This window comes from Brienomyrus brachyistius, unplaced genomic scaffold (assembly GCF_023856365.1).
Source record: "Brienomyrus brachyistius isolate T26 unplaced genomic scaffold, BBRACH_0.4 scaffold60, whole genome shotgun sequence".
Classification (NCBI taxonomy): Eukaryota; Metazoa; Chordata; class Actinopteri; order Osteoglossiformes; family Mormyridae; genus Brienomyrus; species Brienomyrus brachyistius.
This window is the reverse complement of record NW_026042335.1, coordinates 98,894-124,163: the sequence shown is the minus strand read 5'-3', so window position 1 is coordinate 124,163 and position 25,270 is coordinate 98,894. Positions and strand designations below refer to the sequence as shown.

The 25,270-nt window shown below is 42.3% G+C and overlaps 2 long non-coding RNA genes across 3 annotated transcripts; both read right to left on the bottom strand.

Moving 5' to 3' along the window:
- Positions 1-26: 26 nt before the first annotated feature.
- On the bottom strand, positions 27-6,720 carry LOC125725099 (uncharacterized). 2 transcript variants are annotated; one of them, XR_007387328.1, is made up of 6 exons: positions 6,514-6,720; positions 5,661-5,726; positions 5,130-5,171; positions 3,191-4,888; positions 857-2,384; positions 27-393 (listed from the first exon to the last, which is right to left on the bottom strand). It is a non-coding gene; the product is annotated as an uncharacterized LOC125725099 (long non-coding RNA). The 2 variants fall into 2 exon arrangements; XR_007387327.1 differs by having other exon boundaries at positions 27-2,384.
- A 4,933-nt stretch (positions 6,721-11,653) lies between these two features.
- LOC125725101 (uncharacterized) lies at positions 11,654-13,499 on the bottom strand. The gene is made up of 3 exons (XR_007387330.1): positions 13,473-13,499; positions 13,206-13,296; positions 11,654-12,335 (listed from the first exon to the last, which is right to left on the bottom strand). It is a non-coding gene; the product is annotated as an uncharacterized LOC125725101 (long non-coding RNA).
- Positions 13,500-25,270: the final 11,771 nt, after the last annotated feature.

The following is a 25,270-nucleotide window of genomic DNA, read 5'->3' as shown; positions in this document are numbered from 1 at the left end:
ACACTTTAATAAAGCAAATATGAAAATAGTTGGAATCTCATTTATCTGTGATTATGACAAAGGTTCCATTTCCAAATGCGATTTCATTATAGAACAGAGCAGCGCAATAATACACTGCAGAATCTGACGGCTCCACGTTAGAAATAGTGAGGTTAAAACTCCCCTCTGCATTCAGTAAGGAGTAACGTTTTATGTTTTTATATTCCTTGTAAAATTCACCAGGTACGTAGAGAAGTGCTTTCGCGATGAGCTGGGGCTTCTGACCAGCAGCTTGCTAAAACCAAACTGCAAAAGAAATATCTTCTGGACGGAAGCATGTCAGGGTCACACTGTCTCCATGCTGGACCCTCATCAGGTAGCTGGGCTGAACAACATCCACAGCCAGTGAAGTGTCTGGAAAAAGAGAGAAACACAAATGAATAAACAAACAAACAAATAAATAAATATCATAATAATAATCAGAATACCTATTACATATGATGAAGATTAAATGGCCAAATACTTATTACACTAATCACATCGTACAGGATATATAAAAATCCCCCCAAAATATGATTTAATAGTATAGAACCCTACTAATGAAAATGAGAAGACCAAAGAGTCTGAACATCTTTGCGGTTCCACTGTTTAGAATAAACTGCTCTGCTGCTAAGTGAGAGATCATGGTCGTGGTCGGGATGAAAGGGCAGGAAACAGAGAGGAACAAGACACACATCAGGCTGATCTGATTGGCTGTTCACATGGGAACTTACGTAATAGTGAAAAAGCATCCTAATGTGCACTTATGTATTTGTACATAAGAAAAAACAGAAAGAATAAAATATAAGAAAAAAAGGAATCTTTTCTAATGTCTTACCTGCCTCTGCAGGCATCTGCTGTAATGTCCTCACATGCTGCATTCATGTCAGACAGCAGGGCCATCTGAGCATGTGGCTAGCGATCGTAAGCCTTCTAACTCCATGCTGAGCAGAGCCCCTCGATCGGGTTAAGGAATGGGGAGTAGGGGTCCATGATGTTCTTTCATTGTCAGAAATTGCACCACTGTACTGTGCCCAGTCAATACATGCTTGGCAAATTAAGGTTCATGAGATGCACCTATGTAATATTACAAAAAAATCTTGAGGAAATGCAGAGTTCTGGAGGAGATTCTCATACTGTAGATGATGGCATGTGTTTATGTGCCATACTGAAGAAACTGTACAAATTGCTAGACATAAAACACAGGACTGGCAACTTTCAGCAGAAAATAGATGGTACGTTTTAACACCTTGATAAAAAACTTAAAATCCATAGTATGTGGGACAACCTTACAGAACCTTTAGTAGTCATTGTTCAGAACATTAACACGGATTAAAAACAATTACTATGAAAGTGCATTATTCAGTTAAGTTGTCCTTTTGTGAAGAGAAAAACTGTCTTTGAAAAAGCGAAACAATAGAACTAAGCTGCTGCGTTGGCGCCCCCTCGTGGTGAATTGAGGATAGTTCTGTCTGAACCAGCTCAGCAGGAGATTTGGTGTCAGCTGTCGTGACAAACTTCCTGCTTAGTGAAGGAATCTAGCGGTTTGAAGGGCAGACATAAATAAATAGACGGTATGTACTTTTGATATATTGAGAGTCAGCCGAGACACATTTGGGGATGGCAAGAGGTTCAATATTTATTAACTTATCAGCTCCGGGAACAACGCACAAACACTCAACTTCCCTCTCTTGCCTTCTTCTACTTCCCTCCAACTATATGCTACTACTGCCATCTAATGGTTGAATCCAAGCTACTACAGTATTGCACAACATGCAACCCCGGAGGATGGTAGAGACACAGAAGGCAACGTACTGTACGGGGTTTATTGTTGGGAACACGCAAACAGGACTGGAATCAGCAAGTACAATCGAGTCCAAAAGCCAGTTCTACAGGTGGCATGCGAGACGCAGGACAAGTACAAGGGAGAGGTCCGGGTGGATCAGGATGGGATGGGATGGGATGGCAGCAAAGCAGGCAGATGGACCGGATCGGGGTAGACAGGAGGAAGACCGCCCTGTACTTCTTATGAAAACCCTCAACAGTACCTTGCATATAATGCAGCGCCAAGCAGAACTAAACAGGGAGTTGACGTAACTCAGGTGTGGCTGCTGCCGCTGCATTCTCCCGAGGGGGGCGTGACAATACAATGAATAATGAACATCTTTAAATCGGTAAAATACGATTTACGGATATATCATTATTCGTACGCCATAATTATTTAGAAATTTGACCGACATTTTCTGACCAATAATTGTACATTTTGCTCGATTAACCCTCTCTTACCTGATAATTTCAAGTGCGCTCTCATCTCCACTGCTGTCAGTGTATAATTCTCCTCAAGTCCCTCGGCCACGTCGCGCGAGCTGGAGGCATGTTTGGCGAGTCAGATTATCATGAGAAGGAAGAGATACATTGTGTTGTTCATATGTCATTGAAGAGACCTTGTTTCATGAACAATGAACTTTTATTTAACCATCAACATCTTCCATGCAAACCCACAACCTGCTCTGTGCCGTCGGTCTCCCTACCCCTTGTCTTTACCTCCTCCCAACCCTCCAGGTCTCTCTGCTGGTCACCAAAGGTACTGCACTACATATCAACACATCCCCCTTTCTTTAAAGCAGAGAACAAACATGCCTTAACATACCAAAATATTATATTGGCATTGTCAACGTCAGTATTCCCATTTTCATCATATCATTACTGTTTTTTTTTTTACATTTCACAATGCTTTCAAATAACACAAAACTCTTTAAAAAAAATAAACGCCCTAATTTTCACACCCTGCCAGCTAACAGCTCGTTCTAAGGCAATAACCGACACCATTGCTGCCTTTATTTGTAAAAATATCCAGCCTTACGGTGTAATAGATAACTGCTCCACATCTTGGAGCTGAGGTATCACATACCACATAGGAAGTTTTTCACCAGGAAATGAATCCCTGTTCTGTATGACAAAGTGAGACCGATAGCTGAGTGCCTAAAGAGCCGCAGTAACATATGATGTGATAGTCACTGCACACTACATAAAAGTCTTTATTCCTGAGCATGTGTTACTGCATTACCGAAACTGAATGTTTGGTGTACAAAACGGGTTTTTTTTCTTCAATGAAGTTGATTGTAATGAAAGTTTTTATCCGTGTTTTGTTGCAATGTCTTAGCAAGTTCACCTCTTTTTCCGTCCATGGAATTTTCAATGTGGTGATGTAATCCATCTAGCAAGTTCAAATTGCCCAGCTGTCTTGGCCGCTTTTGGGACAGGTGTGCACCACAAAGTTGTTGTTGAAAGTGATTACAGTTGATCTTTTTCTGCGGAGAGGAGATGCTTGAACAGGGTCAGTCAGAAATGCCCTTTATTGACATGTTCTTTAGGGTGCTTGTGGCAAGTGCTACAAGATGACCGACCTTGAAAGTGGTGACACCTTTGCTGTGATGGTCATACCTCCACATTCCTGGGGACTGGAGGAGGTATGTGGTATGGATTGTGCTTAATGTCATCCCTCTTTGCAGTTTATCTGCATTTCCCTGTTACAGTACTTGATGAGATGGTGTGTTTGATATTTCACTCAGGTGTGTCAAGAAGTGGAAATTTTGAAAAAAACCACGGCACAAGAACGTTGTGGGCTTCTCCCATTCTTTTGAAGACGATCTGTTCATGTATATTTTCATGGAGTTGTGCAGTAGGCAGGTGAGTCCCTGACTTTTATAGACGTCTTACTAAGGCAAAGACTTTGTGATGGATCAGGCTGCCCCTGTTTCTCCCTGCCCAGACACTTGGTGACATCCTGAAAGCTCGCGGGACTCTGATTGACCCCGAAGTCCGCTATTACATTCAACAGCTGATATCGGGGATAAAACACATCTACCGGCAATATTATGTCCATAGGGAAATCTAGTTCGATATGTGTACATGCACTCACGCTTTACTCAATTCTCTGTTTAATAATGCTGGCATTTCACATGGCATTGCGAGTGTAGCTCGTCTGGATTTCTGTGTAGTGTTCATTTATCAATTTGGTAAAGTCTGCAGTTTGGCAAAGTATTTGAGTCTATCCTTAATGCAAATTTGTTTGTCTTTCAGAAAACTTATTTGTCAGTGACAAAATGAAACTGAAAATCGGGGATTTTGGACTGGCGGTCAAGCTGGAGCCGAGGGAGAAGTAGGTGTTTTTTGCAGAATTCCTGGCTAAGCTTTCAAATTTGTTTATACAGCAAGCTAAAGCACATGTGCGCTTAACGTTTTCCATTTGTGTGTGTTGTAGAAAAGTGTGTGGTACTCCATGTTACATGGCTCCAGAAGTGTGGAAACGAGACGGCCATGGAACGGAAGCAGAAGTCTGGGCACTGGGCTGTGTCATGTACGTATACCCTATCAACCCTCCTCCCGGCCAAAGATCAGCATGGCTAATAAAATCTGTCTAACATTTTAAGAAGACATGCGTCTAACATACATAAATATGTTTTTTTTTTCTACTTGAAATAGAAAAGAAAAATGAATACTGGCACACAGTTGAGAGGAATTGCTCTTTTGGAAGCACAGCATTTTTATGTCAAATGTGAAAGACCTCAAACACCTTTGCTGCCTTTCTTACTACAGGTACCAGCTTCTGGTTGGGGAAATCCCATTCGATCACGACGATCGCTGTGAAATGATAAAGAACATCAAAGAAGCTAAATTTATTCTACCCCAGAACCTCGGTATTGAAGCTGGGAAACTGATGGGCAAAATATTTCAAATCGACCCACGGGATCGCCCGTCACCGCAGAATATCCGTGGCCACAAGTTCTTCACAAAGGTTGGTCCACTTGCAAACTGGTGGGATGTGGATGATTAGCTGGTCTGCTGAGGTCACTGGTATTTACCCTTCCTATAAAATTACAGTAACAAAAGATGGATGGATGGATGGATGGATGTATGGGATTGGTTTGCTTAACTGATGCATGTTAAACCAACACCCTAGGGTTTCACTCCAAAGGCACTGCCAGCTAGTAGCTGTGATAAAGCGCCGCAGCTTAAAGCAGTAAATCGATTTGTGAAGATTTTCAACTGGTTCATGCACCTGCTACAAGCTGTAGAGGAAGTACTGAGTAAGTGCAGTGAAGCCCTACCATTGAGTACCTCCCCCAACTTCCTGTTCACGCCAGTTCCAGCTTTATGGATAGGGATGAAAAATGGAAAGACATACACAGAAAATAAAATGCACAACCAAACATAAAATACACATTAACTGAATCTGTGAGCTTCAGTTTTATACCCTTAGTTTCTCTGATTAAAACTAGATTTAAATTCCTCTTTAACCAATTTACCCTATTTTAGGTTTAGTTACTGTATGTTTAGACTTTCATAGCTAAATTTAGAATCAATAACCAATTATGTCAAGATTAAATTGTAATTGGCCGTAGATTAGACTTAGGGATGTTTTTAGATTTAGGTTCACCAGTTCCAATATGTTTTTTGATTACCCTTCTTAGTCCAACTCCACTCAGGTGAAGAAAGGGTAAGTATATAACAACTTAAATGAAATACAAATTAGTTACGTAAACTGCATAAAACAATTTAACAGTCCTACCACAAATCCGGTAGTTAAATGAAAATGAGTTGTCAACACAAGAATCGGTTTAGTTCCTTGGGTGACTCACCATCGACATCCAACGATATTCGAATGCAGCTCCAGGAAGTTTAGGTTCCCGCTAAAAGGACCTGACCTGCGTAAGCAAACAGGTATTATAATACACTACAATATTTACTATATCAGTCACTCTGTCTAATCATTACAGTTATAATTAATCAAATATATGACACTATATCAAAGAAAATACTTTTACACATAATGTCCTTTTTTTGGAGGGGGTGGATCAGGGGGGAGGGATTTTTTTTTTTATTTGATTGATTGTTTGAACTTTCAAATATGTAAGAAAATACATATTTGAAAATACATACCGAAGAGAGCAGACCTACTTAGTACGCCTCCTCAGTTCTTCCAGTTTGTTGCGTTTCAAATATATTAAATGTAAGAAAGTACAAGAATGTAAATTCCTTGATCCATGTGCATCTCATAAATGCCTTCCTAACCATGGATTTGGATACTGATGTTTCATTCGTGAATATAAAAATGATACTATTTGAAACCAATATTCTGTTTGTCATTTCCATTCTAAATGAACAACCAAGATTTTAAAATATATATCTAGAAAGAACGTGTATTAAAACATGTTGAAACACGAGGAATTTACAAAATGCAAATCTACAAACAAGTACGAGAACCAATTTTTTTTTTAAGTGGGCTAATCAACAAATAACCTTTCTTTAACAGGTACTCCGGAGAGATAAGTATTAGTTACCTTTCTTTTACAGCATAAAGAATTGTACATTCACTTCAATACCGAAATGTATTGAATTATATAATACACTCAAAATACACATATTTCTAAACCAAATTACTAAATTGTGCCTCTTTACTGCACACACGTTTAGCGAATAAGGAAAATGTACCTCTGGTCAAAATGTGCTCACGCGGCTGCTCCGTGCCTCATGGGTGACTAGTAGCAGGAAAAAACGTTCAGCCATCACAACCAATGTTGTCTCGCTCTCTGAATATTTCTTTAATATTTCGGTGTATCTCCAAAAGAAAAAACCTTTTGCTCTTTGTAATACAGCTTGTTCACCGTCTAAGAAAACTACGTGACTACATTTTTTCAGGCAACCTGGGAAAAACCGGAATATTCCTGTTCTTCACTTATGAGAGGGCGTGGCTTCACTCAAGCCAATTGAGTTTAACCTCTTAAATCCCAGATGGTTTTAACTACACTATTTTTCTGCATAAAACGCATGTTACATATTCAACTGTGTCTTTCTCATCTCTTTAGTGTTGTGTCTGTCTTTATTTGAAAAATGTGCATCGTTAATGTGTTTGGCACTCTCCTAAACGTCAATAACCAGAGACAGACAAATGGGAGTAAAAGACAAACAAAAAAAGTATCAAAATGACAGTGTTGCATTTTTTTAACACAGAAAGAGTCATTTCAGCTTTACTGCCACCTATGAGTTAATGGCTGCCAGTGTTTGTGTTAAAAGTGTCTGCAAATAAGTTTAACTCCGGTATCTTACTGAAAACGCGCCGCCTTCTTGCCTGCTGTCATTCCGCTAAGATATAGGCGACTCTGGTAAGTAACAGGTAAAGTTGTCGTTTAAAGTAATGCAAATGTGCATTGCCGGTTAGTAATTGTTTTACTATATCACGTTATGTCATTTATAGTTGTAGTACAGTGCATTCTGAATCCATCCTAACTAGCCATCTAGCTCATGTGAACATGAAGCAGTACCGCCTTCCAGCTTGGTTTTGCAGAGGGGTTGGTTGCAAATGCAAACAATCCCTTAATGTCCGTGTGTTGTGTTCAGATGTGAAAATAAAAGATAACTGTCAAATTCACTGTTTATGTCCTATTATACAAGATAGCACTGTAAAATAATTTGCTATGCATATGGATGCCCTGCATTGGTGCTGGGATCCAGCGGGCCCCAACGGAAATCTCGCGGGAGCGGGCGGCTAAAAATAGACAGCGGATCCCAAGATTATTGGCAGGATGGAGAATGTAACTGATGTCATTTATTTTGTGTTATATATTCGTGTTTGTTCTGAGCCATTGTATTAAGTTGTGATGTTCAGCTAGTTTGAATGTATTTCTTTGAAATTGGGTTCAGGGTTATCTTTTGTTTTTAAGCTGATCTTGTTTGTTTATAATGATATTTAAACATTTGTTGTATCAATTTGGTTATTGTTTTTTTTAATAACTGCAGATATTTGCACATTTGATTAGTTTTTGGGCTCAGTTTACATTTTTTCGTGATTTTTTGTTGAATTTGTTTTATTTATTCAGTTCTTGTTCTGCTGGAATAAGAATTGAATACATATAAACTTATTTAATCATACAGTATATCCGTTAATGGATCTGCGGGTGCGGGCGGGATTGGACAGAAATATTGCGGGGGCGGGTGGGAGTGACAGAGACAGCCTGTGAGAGCGGGTTAAAAAAAAAACAGTCCTGCGCAGGGCTTTAACACTAGCGTTTGTTTTTAGTTCTTGATGCCCCCAGTCGGTAGCCCATGTATGTAAATATGTGGGTAGGATAACGGTTAAACCCCCCGATTCCCATGCAGCATTTGATCACAATTGATTGCATTCATGCTGGGAGGAGTCATCCTGTCTTAGCAGAGTCTCTGCTGAAGCTGTGTGTCAGCTTATTCTCCAGGTCTGACTAGTTTTTGTGTCGCTCCCCACACTTCTGTCACAGTAGATAGTCCTGACTCCCATGCGGCTTAATTAATGAAGCGGCTCTTTCCTTGCATCTAATAAATGTAGCAGCTATTTACTTGCATCTCTCACAGAAGCAGATGCTCCCTTACATTTGATCTACTACAGTTTTTTATAAGGTGTTTCCTTTGCTTTTGTCAGCCCTAATTCCCAAGTTTCTTTTGCAGTTTTTCCTGATATCTCTGCCACAGCTTCAGCTTCATTTTTTGCAGCCTCTCCTACACTGTCTGCTCTGGCTGCATCTTTGGCTCCTTCAACCTCCCTCCTATAGCTCCTGCTGCAGCCAAAGCCCCCACAGCTACACCCACTATTCCTACTACTGCTCCTACACCTAATGCCCCAACCGCCTCAGCTTCTGCAGCTGCTGCCCCAAATGCCCCAGCTCACTCTCTCTTTCTCGTCTCTTGATCTCAGACTCCTCTGCTTTCTCTCCCCTCTCCTCCATCTCTTCTTTTGTCTTTTTTCACCTCCATCGCTATAGCGTCTGCTATTACCTGGAGTGATTTATTTGTGTAATGACAGGGAATCCTTATTCCCTGGCCTGCTATGTAGTTCAATGGGTTGTTTGAGCAGCTTAAAAGTTGACACCCTTCCAGTCATGGAAGAAGGCTGGACTTTGGTCTGTCTCACCTCTTTGTTTTAGGGTTTTATTTTATCCTTGACTTTTGGTGTATCCTGCTTGTGTCTTGTTTTTTCTGTGATAGCATAACATGGCACAGGCAAGGAAAAGAGTATAAAGTCTATATTCCTAGTATTTCGGTTTTGATTTTTTGTCAAGTGAAAGTCTTTATGACCATATATATGTGTGAGTAATTTGGTGATTATTGGTGGCTGTTTTGGTAATATGATGAAGACTGATGAAGTACCAGTACAGACTCTGTTTTGGAAAGGGGGGGGGGGGGGGGTTAATTGACGGAGACTGCTACATTCACTCACCTGGAGATAATGAGACTGAGGATTTAATGGGAATTCTGTCTTTTATCACGTGTGTATCTTCCTGGTCAGGATTGCGATGTTGATTGCTGTGTAGACTTTCTTATTGGTGCCGTGCTGTGATGAGCTGGAATGATTTATTGCTTTGAGAGCGTAACCTAACTTATTTCACATGTGCTGTGCTGTTTTATCAGACGCCCTTAGTGTATGCGGGGTAATTGTGTGCTGCGAGGCATCCAACGTGAGCCCATTGATTAATGAAATAATTGAATAATAAAGTATTGTTATCGCCTCAGTTTCCCTGATTCTGAGTGGAGTATTCTGACCTACTGGACAAGACCGGGGTATAATTAAAGGTGGTGGCAGCTTAACCTGTTGTTTACTGAGGTTTAAATATCGCCCTCTAGTGGCAAGGAAAATCTATTACAGTACATTTAGTCACGTTAAGCCTTTTCCTTATAACATTTACATTTACAGTATTTGGCAGACACCCTTAGCCAGAGTGACTTACATAAGTGCTTCAAGATGCTGCGATGAATTTTTCCGATACTAGCTCAATAAGGACCCAAGCTATGAATACCATCTATCCGAACACTGTTAAGAAAGTGCAACAATTTTTTTTTTTTTTGTACATATACACACACACACTAGCATTTTATATTTTTTTTGTCAAGTGAAAGTATTTATGACCAGATATGTGTGTAAGAATTTTGGTGTCGCTATTTTGGTACATTAGACCACATTAACCCTTTTCACATTAAGCGTTTTAGAATGTCCCCAAATAAGATGACGGAACAGAAAGTGGAAATGCTGCTGCTTTGAAAAAGTGTACTGCTTAGAAAAATTTAAATAATTCCGTTACATAAAATGCACAGAAGGCTCGTGCATGTGAACAGGAACCTTCATTCCCAATAACATGTGAAACAGCGACCCTGAAGTCACACATTACGATGGTCACAAAATACGATGCAACACCTGTAAGGAGCTACCCAGCTCCGCCTGGACCCTTTGGAAATGCCAGACGGCGTTTTGGCCAGAGCGCACCGCGTACATTCTTTGTTGCTCTCCGATTTTCGTTCTGCTTCATATACGTATCTGCTGCTCAGCGGTCGCCCATCTTCTCGGCACGAGCGGGGTGACGCTGCTACACCCCCTGCTGACCGAGACAAGCCAAGAAATATGAGCGCAGGACCAGTGTCACCGACAGAGCGGTATCACCACCATCCTGCGTAAAATGTCAACGTAGATAATGTGAGAATCCTCAGCACTACAGCTAAATATACGTTGGGACCTCATTCAGACCGTGCATGTGATATACACGTATGCTATACTTACACACTCAGTTTTCTGGCACAGAAAGGGAGGCAGGACGCCAGGAAACAGGAAAATGCAGGGTTTAATTAAAGCGAAAAGGAATGAACAAGCAGCAAACACATATTGACAATATAATGACTAGTCTGGGGAAACAAACTGAAACGGGAACTAAATACATTGAACTAATGACAGGAATGAACATGTGGAATCCACACGCTGATGAGGGGGCGTGGCCACATGGGAGGATCCGATGAGTGGGGAATGATACTTTCCCTCACAAAACGAATATGAAATTCTCTATTCTACTTTAAACAGGTGTCAGCTGAGGCCCAGCACTGTTTCAAAGTAAGAGATTTTTGTTGATCGTTTAATGATTAACAGTACTATAGTGCTTTTGAATACCAGTGATTGTTATGGCATCTGCTGCCAGGAAGGGTCTCAAGGCACTGGGTCCAGTGTATAACCACCCCTTTTCTTCCAAATATAACCTTTTTCTGTTGCTGTGCTGTATTTGGTGCCAGTTAATCTTTGTCAAGAAGATACACACACTGGCCACACAGTTGCAGCACATTTGTCTGCTGTACCCTCATGACCCTGGGGGCGGCATGGTGGTGCAGTGGTTAGCACTGTCGCCTCCCACCTCTGGGACCCAGGTTCGAGTCTCCGCCTGGGTTACATGTGTGTGGAGTTTGCATGTTCTCCCCATGTTGTCGTGGGGTTTCCTCCAGGTACTCCGGTTTCCCCCCACAGTCCAAAAACATGCTGAGGCTAATTGGAGTTACTAAATTGCCCGTAGGTGTGTATGTGTGAGTGAATGGTGTGTGAGTGTGCCCTGCGATGGGCTGGGCCCCCATCCTGGGTTGTTCCCTGCCTCGTGCCCATTGATTCCGGGATAGGCTCTGGACCCCCTGCGACCCAGTAAGAAAAGCAGTTTGGAAAATGGATGGATGGATGTACAAATGAATTAAATTATTTTGGAAAATGAACAACAGAGAATGAAAAGGTATTATCTGCATTTTACTGTGGTGGCTAGTGAACATGCGCTCATAGCCATGTGATCAAATCTGGCCAAACCTGGCAGCTTCCCATGATTGTCAATCAGATCTGAATCTGCTGCTCTGGATGATAACAGGCCAGAGGATCTTTAGCCAGAGTCATTTTGCATTTATGGTTGATCTATGCAGGGACCAAGTGAGTTCAATGCAATGCAAAAACATGAACATTACATTTTAAGAGCCATATAGACATTCAAAATGATGATCTTTAAGGCTGCAAGCCATTATCACTGAAACATCACTGCGCTTTTCAGTGAGTTGTGGCTCCTTTGCTCAGTGCCGAGATGGAGGGGGGCACTCAGGAGCACCTTGATGGGAGAACTTCAGGACTGGGGCTCCACAGGCTGACCCCAAAGGGCCCTGCTGTCCCTCAGAGCCGGGAAATGCTGAACGTGGCCCCTGCTCTCAGTCCATGAGCTGGGCACACACAGCATATGTCGCGTGAAACATACATGTACATAAACACACATGTGGTGTTAAACACTTATGTGCATAAACATACACGTCATGTTAAACATACATATAAGCTCCTAAATATTCTGATATTATGACAGCTGATATTTGGAGAGGCAATCTCACCTCCTCTGTCCATGAAGTCCTGCGCTCTGACTGGGAGGCTCACTCTGGATTTCAGTTTGGGCTGGATATTTCTCCCCACAGGCAACAGCCTGCAGGGCCCAGAGAGGAGGCAGTGCCACCAACTGGCAAAACAGAGGTATGGCAGAGATGAAAGGTGCATCAAATCTTACAGCAGTCCTGACCAGTCGTGAAGGTCATTAAATATTAAGTGTGTATTTCTCAGAAACTGGAATGGAAATTTCACTTGAACTGCTTAATTACACAGGTATCGCACAGGCTGGGGCGGTGTTATAAATGTTAGGGAAACACACACACAGAGACACACATAGATATCAATACATTTGTATTCATATCTTTATGGGGACTCATTTCTATTGGCAAAACCCTAATCCTAACTATGACAACCTTAACCCCTACCCAGCCCTAACCTTAACCATAAGTAATACGGGACTTTTGGTATTTTAGTTCATCAATTGCATGGACAGACTTTTTATAACATTGAGTTTTCCATTGTGGGAACTGGAAAAATGTCCTCACAAGGTCAAAGTAACAGGTTTTCTCTCTCTCTCTCTCTCTCTCTCTCTCACACACACACACACACAGTCTACTTAAAAGCTGAACTTACCTGTTAAATTACATTGGGACAGCTGACAGAATATTGATATTCTCAGAAACAGCACCTTAATCATTCTAGTAAAATGTCAAACAGTTTGGTGTCTGGGTGCTATGTGACCCAGATCATAACTGTAATACTCCTGTGTCCTGACATGCAGACACTCACAGCACGGCATCTGTGCAGGGGGCTGATGACAGCCATTGGCAGCTGATGATGGACACACTGCAGGCTGCAGAGAGCAGCTCGCCCACACAGCGATGGATCCGAGCAGCAGCTGGTGGCGTGTGCGGTGCCCGATATGAACCTGCACATGCAGCAGACACTTTTACAACATGTGGTTAGAGGTGAGACAACACAGATCACAGGCGTATCAAACCTTTGCAGTTCGTCCAGTTTGTGCAGCACTGTTGCGCCCCCTGTTGCTTGGAGGACTGGATGCGGTTGAGTAATGCTCCCTTTTCCACTCTCTGGTGCATATGTTAAGTATTGGTTAGGGGTCTGGTCGCAGTAACACAGGTAGGAAACTGAGTCAACTTTTTTTTTATTTGAACTAATAGGTGTTAGTGAAACGCATGACGTAATATGCTACTGGAAAAACATTGATAAAGCAGATAAAACAACAGCGGCAAATGGACACACTCACTGCAGTCTTCTGTTTTCTTGCATGACCTCCTGCAGCAAGAGGACCCCTCTGTCGGAGGGTCAGTTTCAACCTTCCCTAGCAGCTCACTGCTGCCATCTACAGGTGGGAAGAGTCTTTAATGAACGAGCCTTGTATGGCCGGCTCGTCCATTACCCTCCAATAAAGTCCCTGGAGGGTGAAGTATCGATTCGCGAGGGCCGCGTGCGTAACTGGAACCACCAGCGGAGGCGCAGCGGTTGCAGCTGGCAGAGGAGAAGGGAGTGCCTCGGGCTGGGCGGCTGCAGGCGGCGGGACCTCCAGGTCCCGCACAGGAGAGACGGGCGTGGCCCCTTTAAGGGTGCAGGGCACCCGCGGGATAGCGTCCCGCACCACTCTGGCCCCTCTATTAGCCAGCCTCTCGGGCCGGAAGTAATACCGCTCGAGGGGTGGCTGCAGCTCCTCGGTGACCGGCTCCCGTTCATGGAGCAGGAGGAGTTCCTCCTCCTACTTGCTCCCAAAGCCTGACGAGAGAGGAAGCTCCCAGGCTGATCGTCGGCTCATCGGGTCTCCTTCTCCTCTGCTTTCTCTTCTTGTGGTCCGTCATTCTGTAAGGATCGCTGGTTAACGGGTGCGGCGAACAGGTAGACAGACGGGCAGGAAACAGGCAAGGCAGGCAGGCAGGATACGGGGAAAAACGGGGATTTATTTCGGTAACGGGGACTTGGAAACATCTGACGCAGACTAACATCAGTGACAGACCAGGAACCAATGCAAGACACGGACTGAAATACACAAGGCTGGGCAAACATAATCAGACACAGCTGGGTACGATCAGGGAAGCACACGTGGATAATCAGGGGGCGTGGCACACATGAGGATCGTACGAGCTGGGCGTGACAACTTAGTAAGTCTTGTCAGTTCTCCTTATGAGATATTCAGCTCGTGCGTTTTTGAAAAGCTTGATATTATATTAATGTTTGGATGAAGAAATAATTCACTGTAAAAATAAATGTTTTCAATCCAATATCAGATTGTGGCTTCAGAGTTTAAGGAAAACCTGGACAAAGCTGTTGAAAGATGTGAGAACCTCCTGATACTAGCTGGATGTCTGCAAAGCATCACTGTCAGCAATAAAAACGAACTGGTGCAAGACATCATTAATTGGTTTGTCCTTCAGCACAAGGACACACTTTGAAAGGTGTGTTCATCATTATGTATTATCCATGTTCAAAGTTTTTAGGCCATTCAAAATTAGTGTTTTTTTTCCCTATTTTGGTGAGCGACACATACGAAAATGAAGCCATCTGCCATTGGAGAGACTATCTCTTGGATGCTAAGAGTAAGTATTCCTCAACCACAATTAGAACCAAACTTAGAAGGATGTGGAATTCTAAAGAATGATAATTCTTCATAAAATCAGCACTCTATCCATCCATCCATCCATTTTCCAAACCGCTTATCCTACTGGATCGCGGGGGGCCCGGAGCCTATCCCGGAAACAATGGGCACGAGGCAGGGAACAACCCAGGATGGGGGGCCAGCCCATCGCAGGGCACACTCACACACCATTCACTCACACATGCACACCTATCGGTAATTTAGCAACTCCAATTAGCCTCAGCATGTTTTTGGACTGTGGGGGGAAACCCCACGACAACATGGGGAGAACATGCAAACTCCACATACATGTGACCCAGGCGGGGACTCGAACCCGGGTCCTATGGAATATTATTTAGTACTATATAACGTAGAATACAAGTATTATGATATTATTAAAAAGTATGCCAAATATCCATGATGTAATCATTACAATATAAACATTATAATGTAATCAACACAATGTAATCAACTGAGTATGTATTTGCACCTTTTGTTAGTCTGAGATTCTGTTAGCTACATTATGTTAGTCCTGAATCTATGAATATTCACTTTTATTAGCGTATATTTTATCACTATGTTAAAGGACAAATATATTATCAACCTTTTAGTTAGACAATGTGTAAAAGGCTGAAACTGCCTAGGTTTACTACTGAAGGAAGGGATTCGCCTGAGTTCACGGCTGAGTATTTTTAAAAAACCAAGTGGAGCTGCTCACGCCACCATTATGTTCAGCCGAGAGACCAAACGGTAAAAGAAATGATGGACAAACTTATCACCTAGGGGTGTGGATTTAAGGGAATAAACAATTATTGTGAATGGCTGAAGGAATGATGATGCTTAAGTGACGAGATATTGTTAAATGATAAGAACTTATAAAAATTTGTGTAAAACAGTACTGGACACACTTTTACGTGTCTAGCCTTGGTTGTAACTTCATTGTTGCAATAAAGACTGAATTCTGGATACTGCACAAGCGGACCTCTGACTTCTGATTTGGCGGAGAAGGAGAAATAACCACGACAGTCCCAGAGGTGTGAGGCGACAGTGCTAACCACTGCACCACCATGCCGCCCCCTATCAGCACTCTAACCACATATATTTAAGTACCATTCAGCCTTATTTACTTTATACATGAAGCCTGGCAAAAGCAGCCAGCCTTTACGGACACTGGAGGACATCCTTATTTTTGCCACCGGAAGTGACAGCATTCCAGCTCTTGGCTGTAACCCTGCACCTACACTTGATTTTCTTCATCATTCTTCAAGGTTCCCTCAAGCCAGCACTTGTTCAAACATCTTAAAAATATCATGCCATGCCTCATATGAAGATTTCAAATGCGACATGGACTTTGGAATTAAGAATTCGCCTGGTTTTGGAATGGCTTGTTTACGCGTAGTTGATGTTGCATTGTATGAAATTTTTACAGTTTAAAGCCCAGCAGTATTCTTCACTAACACTACTGGTTCACAGATTCAAGAAAGTTTTTAATAACTGAGGCTTTGTTATTGGTGCCAGCTTTTAGATACATGATTTTTCTGCTGTATCCACCAATTCTGTCACGCCCGGCTCGTCCGCTCCTCGTGTGTGCCACGCCCCCTCATTATCCACGTGTGCTTCCCTGATCTTGCCCAGCTGTGTCGCCCAGTCCCGTCTATTTCAGTCCATGTCTTGTCCGTCATGGATGTTAGTCGATGTCAGATGTTTCCTGGTCCCTGTACCGTGAATAAATTCCCGTTTTTCCCCGTATTCCGTCTGCTTGCCTGCTTCCTGCCCGTCTGCCTGCCCGTGCGATCACCCCCTTCACCGGCGATCACAACAAATTCCTCCTTGGATTATAATCCTCCACCTATTAAAAAATAAAGAAATCATTTAATATATATATATTTTATATTAATTTTGTAACTATATTAAGATGATCTGGTCAAATTGAAGCAGCAGTTTGATTTTCCGTAATAGAAATGTTCATAATATTTATGTAAATTGTTTATTACTAACTTGATTAACTTGTGATTGCCATCAATGTGCCAGAGTGCCCATGGCGATGGTACACTATAGCCTCCTCACTTGATGGTGTTAATTGTCAGGCCCCTTAAGAAAACACCAATGGGATTGACAGCCCTCATAACTTCCCTTAGCCTCTTTTTCTGCACCCTAAATTTTGAAAGACATAAAAAAGATGAATTGGTAATTCAAATTACTACAGACAGTAGTGAATGTACAGTATGTGCTGCAGTTACCTGCATACGTTCTGAGGCAAGCAAATATATATATATTTATAAAAAACTAAATTTGTTGTTTGATTATAGACAAATATGGTTGATGCTTAAGATTTATCTAAAACTTACCTCACTCCCATACTGCAAAGAAACCCTGACACGTTATTGTAGCCTGAATCTGGAAACTCTGTGATCACATTTGTCACCAGGTTATGCAGGTCTTCCTCAGATATTGATAAGTGCTATGGATTGAAAGTCCATGTTATTCCATTCTTCTGTGGACAGTTCTTGTACTAATACCCAACATTTCTTCTATCTGTGGAACTGAGAAGTTATGGTCCAGGAAAAACTCCAGCTGATCTTTGGTGACATTAATTTTAGGTTGACCTCTAGTTCCTGTATGACTTGGTGTTACAACAAAACCTGTGCAGACATTTTTGGGTTCACACTTCAAGAGCAGCTTTGCTCTTGACAAGTTTTCTAAAACTAAATCAGTTTCACGTTTCAGAAAAGATCTGATTAGAGTAGTTTCTATCTGTTCTATTCTATAGTAAATAAAATCACTGTCGTCAAGAATTGGATTCTCAAGGTAGCGGACTGTGTTTTTAAGGACATCTGCAATACTGTCCAAATAATCTTGAGGAAGCCCTTGGAATCTGTAACAATATAGAACATATTATTAATTAACACCAGTATACCCCCACACTGCTTAATTACTGAATTTACGTCTCCAATCACCAAATGCTGCCAAATTATGGGAAATAGATTTTCCTGCTATTATTGGGAAACTATTCATTGATATAGCTTATACCAACATTCCAGATTAACGGTGTAAAATGAACTTAAGAATGCAAATCCTTTTCCCAGGAACAAAAAGTAGACTAGGCCAATGGGTGAAGAAAACAAAGACAAATATAAACCTAATGTCAGTGTATTGTCATTGAGGTTTTGTACTCAGGCACCTCGCTGTAGACAAAAACAGAGACAGAAGTAAACACTGAGGCTCAGAGAAATAATCCTTATTCTTAGATGGACATCAACAGAGTTTGCCTTTCAGCGGGTACAGATTTATTCATACTTTATCCAGCGATGTAAAATATCTGAGCTGTGTCTTCAGGTGCACATTCATCCAGCTTCTAGCCACTTATGCTTGTCAGGGTTTTGAGGTGCTGGAGTCCATCCCAAGAGGCACAGCACTGGAGGACAGGATGCAGGTCCACTTCTAGGCTATTAAAGGTACCACGCAGCCTGTGTACATGCCATTGGACTGCCAGAGGAAACCCACGCCACGGTCAGCAGAGGTGGAATTTTAACCCTTTTAACTTGACTGGTGAGGCAACAGTGTTACTGTTGCCTAGTTTATATACAGACGAAGATAGAGATGCTTTATTGTCATTGTAAGTACAATGAGATTTAGTTTGGAACACGCCAGCAGATGCACAGTAAACTTACATTTAAATAGAATCCGAGGCATAAAACAGAATCAGAAAATAAATGATGTACAGACACTGTACATGTATAGAATCATACACACACACAATACGGTGCTGGTAAGTTGGTGGGTGAGCAATTCACAGAAGTAGAGCTTATCAAGTGTTTTAAATGCACATAAATATGGATATTGCACATGTGGGGTATTGCATCAGAATGTTTGAGATCAGTGCTGTGAGTTCAGAAGTGTGATGGATGTGAGGTAAAAACTGTTCCTCAGCCAGTTTGTGTCTGCGTACAGGGTTCTGCAGCATCTACCAGATGGCAGAGGTGTAACAAGTTTGTGTCCAAGGTGGGTTGGGTAGAAATTGTATTGATTTTCTCAACTTTGTGGTATTTATGAGAGCATCGAACAGGATAGTGAAACCCAGCTCTGTAGTTACCGTGATACCACCCTAGGGGGCACTGTTTCACTGTTACCACTGTTACTGTATACAGAAAATTAAACTGCACTTGGAAGGAATGTTTTTATGGTTTTATATACTGCCACATGTCATTGCTAGCGGATGGGACAAAGACCTGCCGAGGTCACCCTTGACAAATATAGTGGCCTTCTGTTTTACAGGTAGATGGAGGCTTTCTGTTTAATAAATTGGGGGCAGTTCTTTGTTTTAGAGGCATGCAGGTAAAGGTTCTGTTTTAGAGGTAGATGGAGGCTCTCTGATTTATAGGAAGGCGGAGGCTGTTTTATAAATGGATGGAGGCTCTCTGATTTATAGGAAGGCGGAGGCTCTGTTTTATAAATGGATGGAGGATCCCTGATTTATAGGAAGGCGGAGGCTCTGTTTTATAAATGGATGGAGGCTCTCTGATTTATAGGAAGGCGGAGGCTCTGTTTTATAAATGGATGGAGGCTCCCCGTTTTAGACGCAGGTTGAGGCTCTCTGTCTCAGAACCTGACTCTCTTTTACCTGACAGTCACGCTGGCTTCCATCTCACCAGGAAGCAGAGTGACAGAGTGACACCCACTATATAAGTGACCCACAATCGGAGCCCGATGCCAGGGTGACACAGCCAAAAAGGGATGTGTCAGTAGAGGCAGAAATCAAATTAAAAATGAGCAAATTGTGTGCCGTGCGACACAGTGCTGCCGGCAAGCTTATGTTTCCGGTTTCATAGGAATTTTCATTTCTATTTATAAGCTTCATAATTATTTTGTGCTAGTCTAATACATCATACATAGACAGGTGCAGTAAAAGATGGTCTTAGAAACTCGATTAAGTGACAAACTTCTGATATTTGTTGATAAAAAAGTTTGTGAGAGAAAGCATTTTTTGTGCTTCCGGATCAAGGCGTCACTTAACTGTAATAAATCAACAAATATTTTAACCAGTAAGGTATAATTTAAAGCCGTATACGTAAATGTTAGTGAACACCTTAGTAAGTAATTGTTAATTAGGTAATACTTGCTGTTATATGTGTACAGTAGCTTTGTAGCTTGTGTAGCTGTACTTAGCTGTCCCAGTAAGATTACACAGTAAGACATGAATGTTCATGCGATGTTCCAGTGAAGTAAAAGGGCATCTTAATTTACATAGCAAATTATTTTATACAAAATAACAGCTTTTTCTGAGTTAGCAAGGGCAGCCCGTCCCTGAGCAGTATGGGGTTAAGGGTGAAGTCATTTTGCCAGCAGTGAGAGTTGAACCAGCAACCTTCTGATCACAGGCATAGCATCTTGACCCACTGAGGTGCACAGCAGCACACCCCTCGACGGTCACCTTTCACACCAAGAGTTTGTGCTGTGACTTCATATCACTGGAGGAAAATTGTCCCTCTGTTCTCCTCACTCTGAGATCTGAGATGTACGGTAATCACATGAAGCTCACTGCCGCTGTCCTCCTGACCCACCATTAATCAGCACACATAAGAAATTAGAAAAAAATGAGGATTTGCCTTTAAAAGGCTTGTGATGAGATACTATTTGACGGACAGATAATTGACAATAATGACTTTCAATGTCTTTTTTATTGATTTTGAAGACAAAAAAAATCTAGAATTTAATGTATTACCTCTTGCTCTATTTTCACACTGTACTCTCTCATATTGGCACATTAGTGATACACACACAAACACTGTTTCCCGTTCCTTTTGAAGGTTACTTGATGTCTTCCTACGATTCATGAGAACCTGTCGGATAAGTTGACGGTCATCTCTGCCATTAGAATGTCGCTTCCGCCCTTTACCTGGCTGGTTTCTGGTCGTTCCCAGTGTCTCCTCAAATTGTTCCTGGGTACTGCTGTCTCAGAAATTTTGAACCTGGAAGCAACCTACTGCTCAGCGTAGCCAAATCACACAGATGTTACAGCACGTTCTTCGCCACTGCAACAGAAAGGAAAGTCCACTCACCTCTCTCGTGGCCCCTCTTGCCTTCAGAGTCAGTATTGAGTGATAAGTCTGCTGTCTGAGGTTGGCCTTTTTGGGTTGCTGAGTAGTAAATACTTTGGAGGGCAGGGGGTGGTTTTTGTGTGTGGGGGTGGGGGGGCATACACATGATTCTGCAGTTTGAGTATGCTTCCCATCACAACGCCAACACTGTAATAAAGCTTACTGCCGTTACACTGCATTGATGTGATTGAGGAGCAGGGGGCCAGTGGGCATGGGGGAATTTATTTTTATCTGGCATTATTTGAAAATGAACCGCTGGCTTTAACTCAAAGCCCAGGGTTCCCTCGGAAAGTTCACAGAAAGCACAGTGTCTTTGTTGAGAGTTCAAGTCTAAGACTGGGTCTGTTTTAAGGACTAGTAACTCAGGTGGCTCAACTGCATTTTATTTATCTATGTCTTAAAATATCACGTTTATATGTCTCTATTTATATTCTATTTATCATTCCATTTGCTCTATAACCAACGAGAACGATATTTCACCTCAGTGGATCATACAGCTGAAGAACAGAATAAAAATACTTTGCTGGGTGTTTGTTTTATCAATGACTGTAGTGACTGAAATCCCACTGTGGAGAGAAATGCAATCCTGAGGCCCCGCCCCCGATCATGTGACCCAGTAAAATCAGTTAAATGTGACTGAAATGTCAGTCACTGAAAACCTGTAAACTTTGACAGGTAATAGCACTGCTGCATTCGTGTGGCAACATTTGAAAAACCCATGAAAGCCACGTTTCGCTTTGACCTCACAGTAAGGCAGCTGGGGCCTCCATAATTACAACATGAATGAAAAGTGACACCTCGACAGTGAATATTACACCTGTGCCATTCCGCAGGCTTCAGGCATCGTTCGTCTGAGAATAACAATGGCAGGTTTATGTGTCGTGTCAGAAGGGTGAAGCTTATAATGAAATGGAATGTTAAATCCCTATGCTCTACTGTTTAACCTTCAGGCAGAAAGTGTGCAGCATCTATAAAATGTCTGAAATATGCGTTTGTGTAACGACCAAACAACAACAACAACAAAAGATCAGTTTATTGATAGCAAAAGTTTTTGCATATAATTAGCTTACATATAAATCCCATGGGGGCAGCATGCTGGTGCAGTGGTTAGCACTGTTGCCTCACACCTCTGGGACCCAGGTTCGAATCTCCACCTGGGTCACCTGTGTGTGGAGTTTGCATGTTCTCCCCATGTCGTTGTGGGGTTTCCTCCGGGTTCTCCGGTTTCCCCCCACAGTCCAAAGACATGCAGAGGCTGATTGGACTTACTAAATTGCCTGTAGGTGTGCATGTGAGAATGAATGGTGTGTGAGTGTGCCCTGAGATGGGCTGGTCCCCCCATCCTGGGTTGTTCCCTGCCTCGTGCCCATTGCTTCTGGGATAGGCTCCGGACCCCCCACGACCCATTGGGATAAGCGGTTTGGAAAATGGATGGATGGATAAAACCCATACTTATGGAATGATTAAAAGATGAGGTTCTGTATGTTTTCATTAGACTAATGCTGTTTGACTTTCCACACTTGGCAGCAGCCTTTGCAGGGAATATGCACACACTATCCTGGGCAAAGTGGAGACATCATCATCATCATCACCATCAAAGGCTGTGTTTGAAATGTCCACTCGTCCACTATATAGTTAGTCACTTTGAAATGCTGCTCAAATTCTCAACTATATATTTCACCCACTTTACAGTGCACTGCAAAACAGTGTGAGGCACACCAAAATGCAGTGTATAGAAACTGTACCCTACGTCTGTCGACTTAGACCATCATGCATCATGCCTGTCCCGTGAGTGTTGAAACCATATTTGAGAAACTTTTCACGGTCTGAATTATAACCATTAACCGTTGTTAAGTAGCTTGCACATTAAATACTTGCATGTGTGCTTACATAGTGGTAGGGCTACCACTGCCTTAAAAACTCATTTTATTGTATTTGATTGCTTTACATGGGCAAAGCTAACACACAATAAATATAGTGTTGAACATTAATATAAAATACCATAGTTACAGCTGCAGTCCCCATCGTGCTTGTGTAGGTGGATACAGTGCAGTCAAGTACATTAATAACAGAGTTACATGTACAAATTTGCATTATAAAGTTTTATTTTATTTTTACTTAAGCATTGTGAATGAATGTCAATTACAATGAGGACTTGTCCAAAAATAGCAACGTTGGTGCCCATGTTCTGGTGTGTTTTCTATTACAATTAGTACAACTAGTACTATCACAAAATATATAACAAATCAACAAGTACATTTTTCAGCGTTGTAGTTTCACACTATATATTGGGATATTCTGGCATTTGTTTCTGTGACAAAGATAGCAATTACAAATTTCTGGTGCATAATTATGTAGCAAAATTACAAAATAACATCCCCCTAGTGTACGAAGTACATCCACCGTTATCTGCCTTTATCCTCTAGCGAATGTTCTATGTAGCGAAAACTATAGAGTGAGTGAATGAGCAAACAAGCGGACGTTTTGAACACAGCCGAAGTCCAATTTGAGTATTTTCTGGAAAGAGGCTCTTGTAGTTCTTCTTGTTCTTTAAAGTGGATCATTAATTAAAATCATTTAGAAATTGTGTCTGACAATAACTCATTTTATTTAATGGCTCTCCCCCATGACATAGCTATGACATAAACACTGTCTTGCGGAGCATGACTCCCTGGACGGCCAAGGTGCATATTTTAGGTCCTGGAATGAGACACTGGGTACTTCACACATGACCATGGGGTCAATGCGTTGAATTGGGGAGGCGGGGGGTTAGACTTGGCCAAGTATAGGAAGAACAGAACAGAGATTCTTGTCATACCAGCCACTGTGTCACCAAGGAGGGTCGGGGTCAAGGGCCGTGAGTCTAGTACAGACATTGTCACCAGGCAAGTCGTTACAGCCAGTACTACACGCATGCAGCTGACACGCATGGCAATGGTTTGGGCTTGGTGGTGGGGGGGCTTCTGTATATCAGAATCAGAAGGCTCAGGATTCGTAGCTCTATTACATACAATGTTCAAAAGTTTGGACACACCTCCTGTTCTTTGTTAATCAACAGGACAGTGACCCAAAACACGTCTCCTGGCTATGTGAGGAGAGTGATGGAACCAGCCAGCACAGTCACCTGGGCCAAACCCAGCTGACACAGTTTGGGATGAGCTGGATTGGAGAGGAAAGGAAAAGCATCCAAAGAGTGTCCAGAATGTTCTGGTGGCTGCCAATCCTGGGTTGTTCCCTGCCTCGTGCCCATTGCTTCTGGGATAGGCTCCGGACCCCCGGCGACCCAGTAGGATAAGTGGTTTGGAAAATGGATGGATGGTTCTGACTGACACCAGGTGAAGTGGGAGGTACGACCCGCTTTGGTTTCGAATGAGACGGCAGAACGAGTGCAGACACAGACGGATGGATTTTTTTGGCCATTGTACCATTTTGGGTATGAACTGCTTTCCAATCACAGCTTGCTTTATATATGTATTTAGAACCCTGTTAAAAGTAAGACACTGAATTTATCACTGTTAAGTACTTGCTTACCTTTCACCAGTGATGCACATTTCTATCAATTAAATGAATGTTAGATTTAACAGACAATTTCATAAAAAGCGACATTTTTGAGAAAGCAGGGCCAAACAGTGCCTGGAGTAACGGGGGGTTAAGGGCCTTACGGAGGGGCCCAGTAGTGACATTGAACAGGTGACCTTCCCATCATAGACATAGCATCCAAACTCAATGAGCCAAACAGCGCCCCCACTGGATTGCTATGTGTTTTGCAGCTCAGGTGATTTTTTTTCCTACATGTTGATTTAAATGTGGCTGGTATTACTACACCATGAAGCTTCTCCTCTTCCTCAACACCCTCTTCATGGCATCAGGATGCTGGTTACCCATGGAGACCCTGGAAGTTTGGATCAGGAAGGAGGCAAAGGGCCAAGCGTCCTATGGCATATGCAAATCACTGCAAATCACTGCAAATCACTGCGTGCAGTGTGCAGAGGTTAGGTGACACATACCATCCTGTAGCTCAGAGATGGAGGAAGGGAGAAAGCTCTTTGGTCCTGGAGAGGAAATACATAAAACCTCACAGGAAGCAGGAGTATTTATCAGGGTCTCACAGCCTCATTCTGCCCTCCTAGACATGTCTATCTACCTGCCTGTCTGTCTGCTTGCCTGTCTATCTACCTTCCTGTCTCTCTATTTCTCTACCTGCTTGCCTGCCTGCCTCTCCATCTGTCTGTCTATCTATCTGCTTGCCAGTCAGTCTGTCTGTGTACCTGCCTGCCTGTTACACTGTGGACACCTGCTGCATTCACAGCCAGAGCGCAAATACCAGAGTAAACGACTTTAATA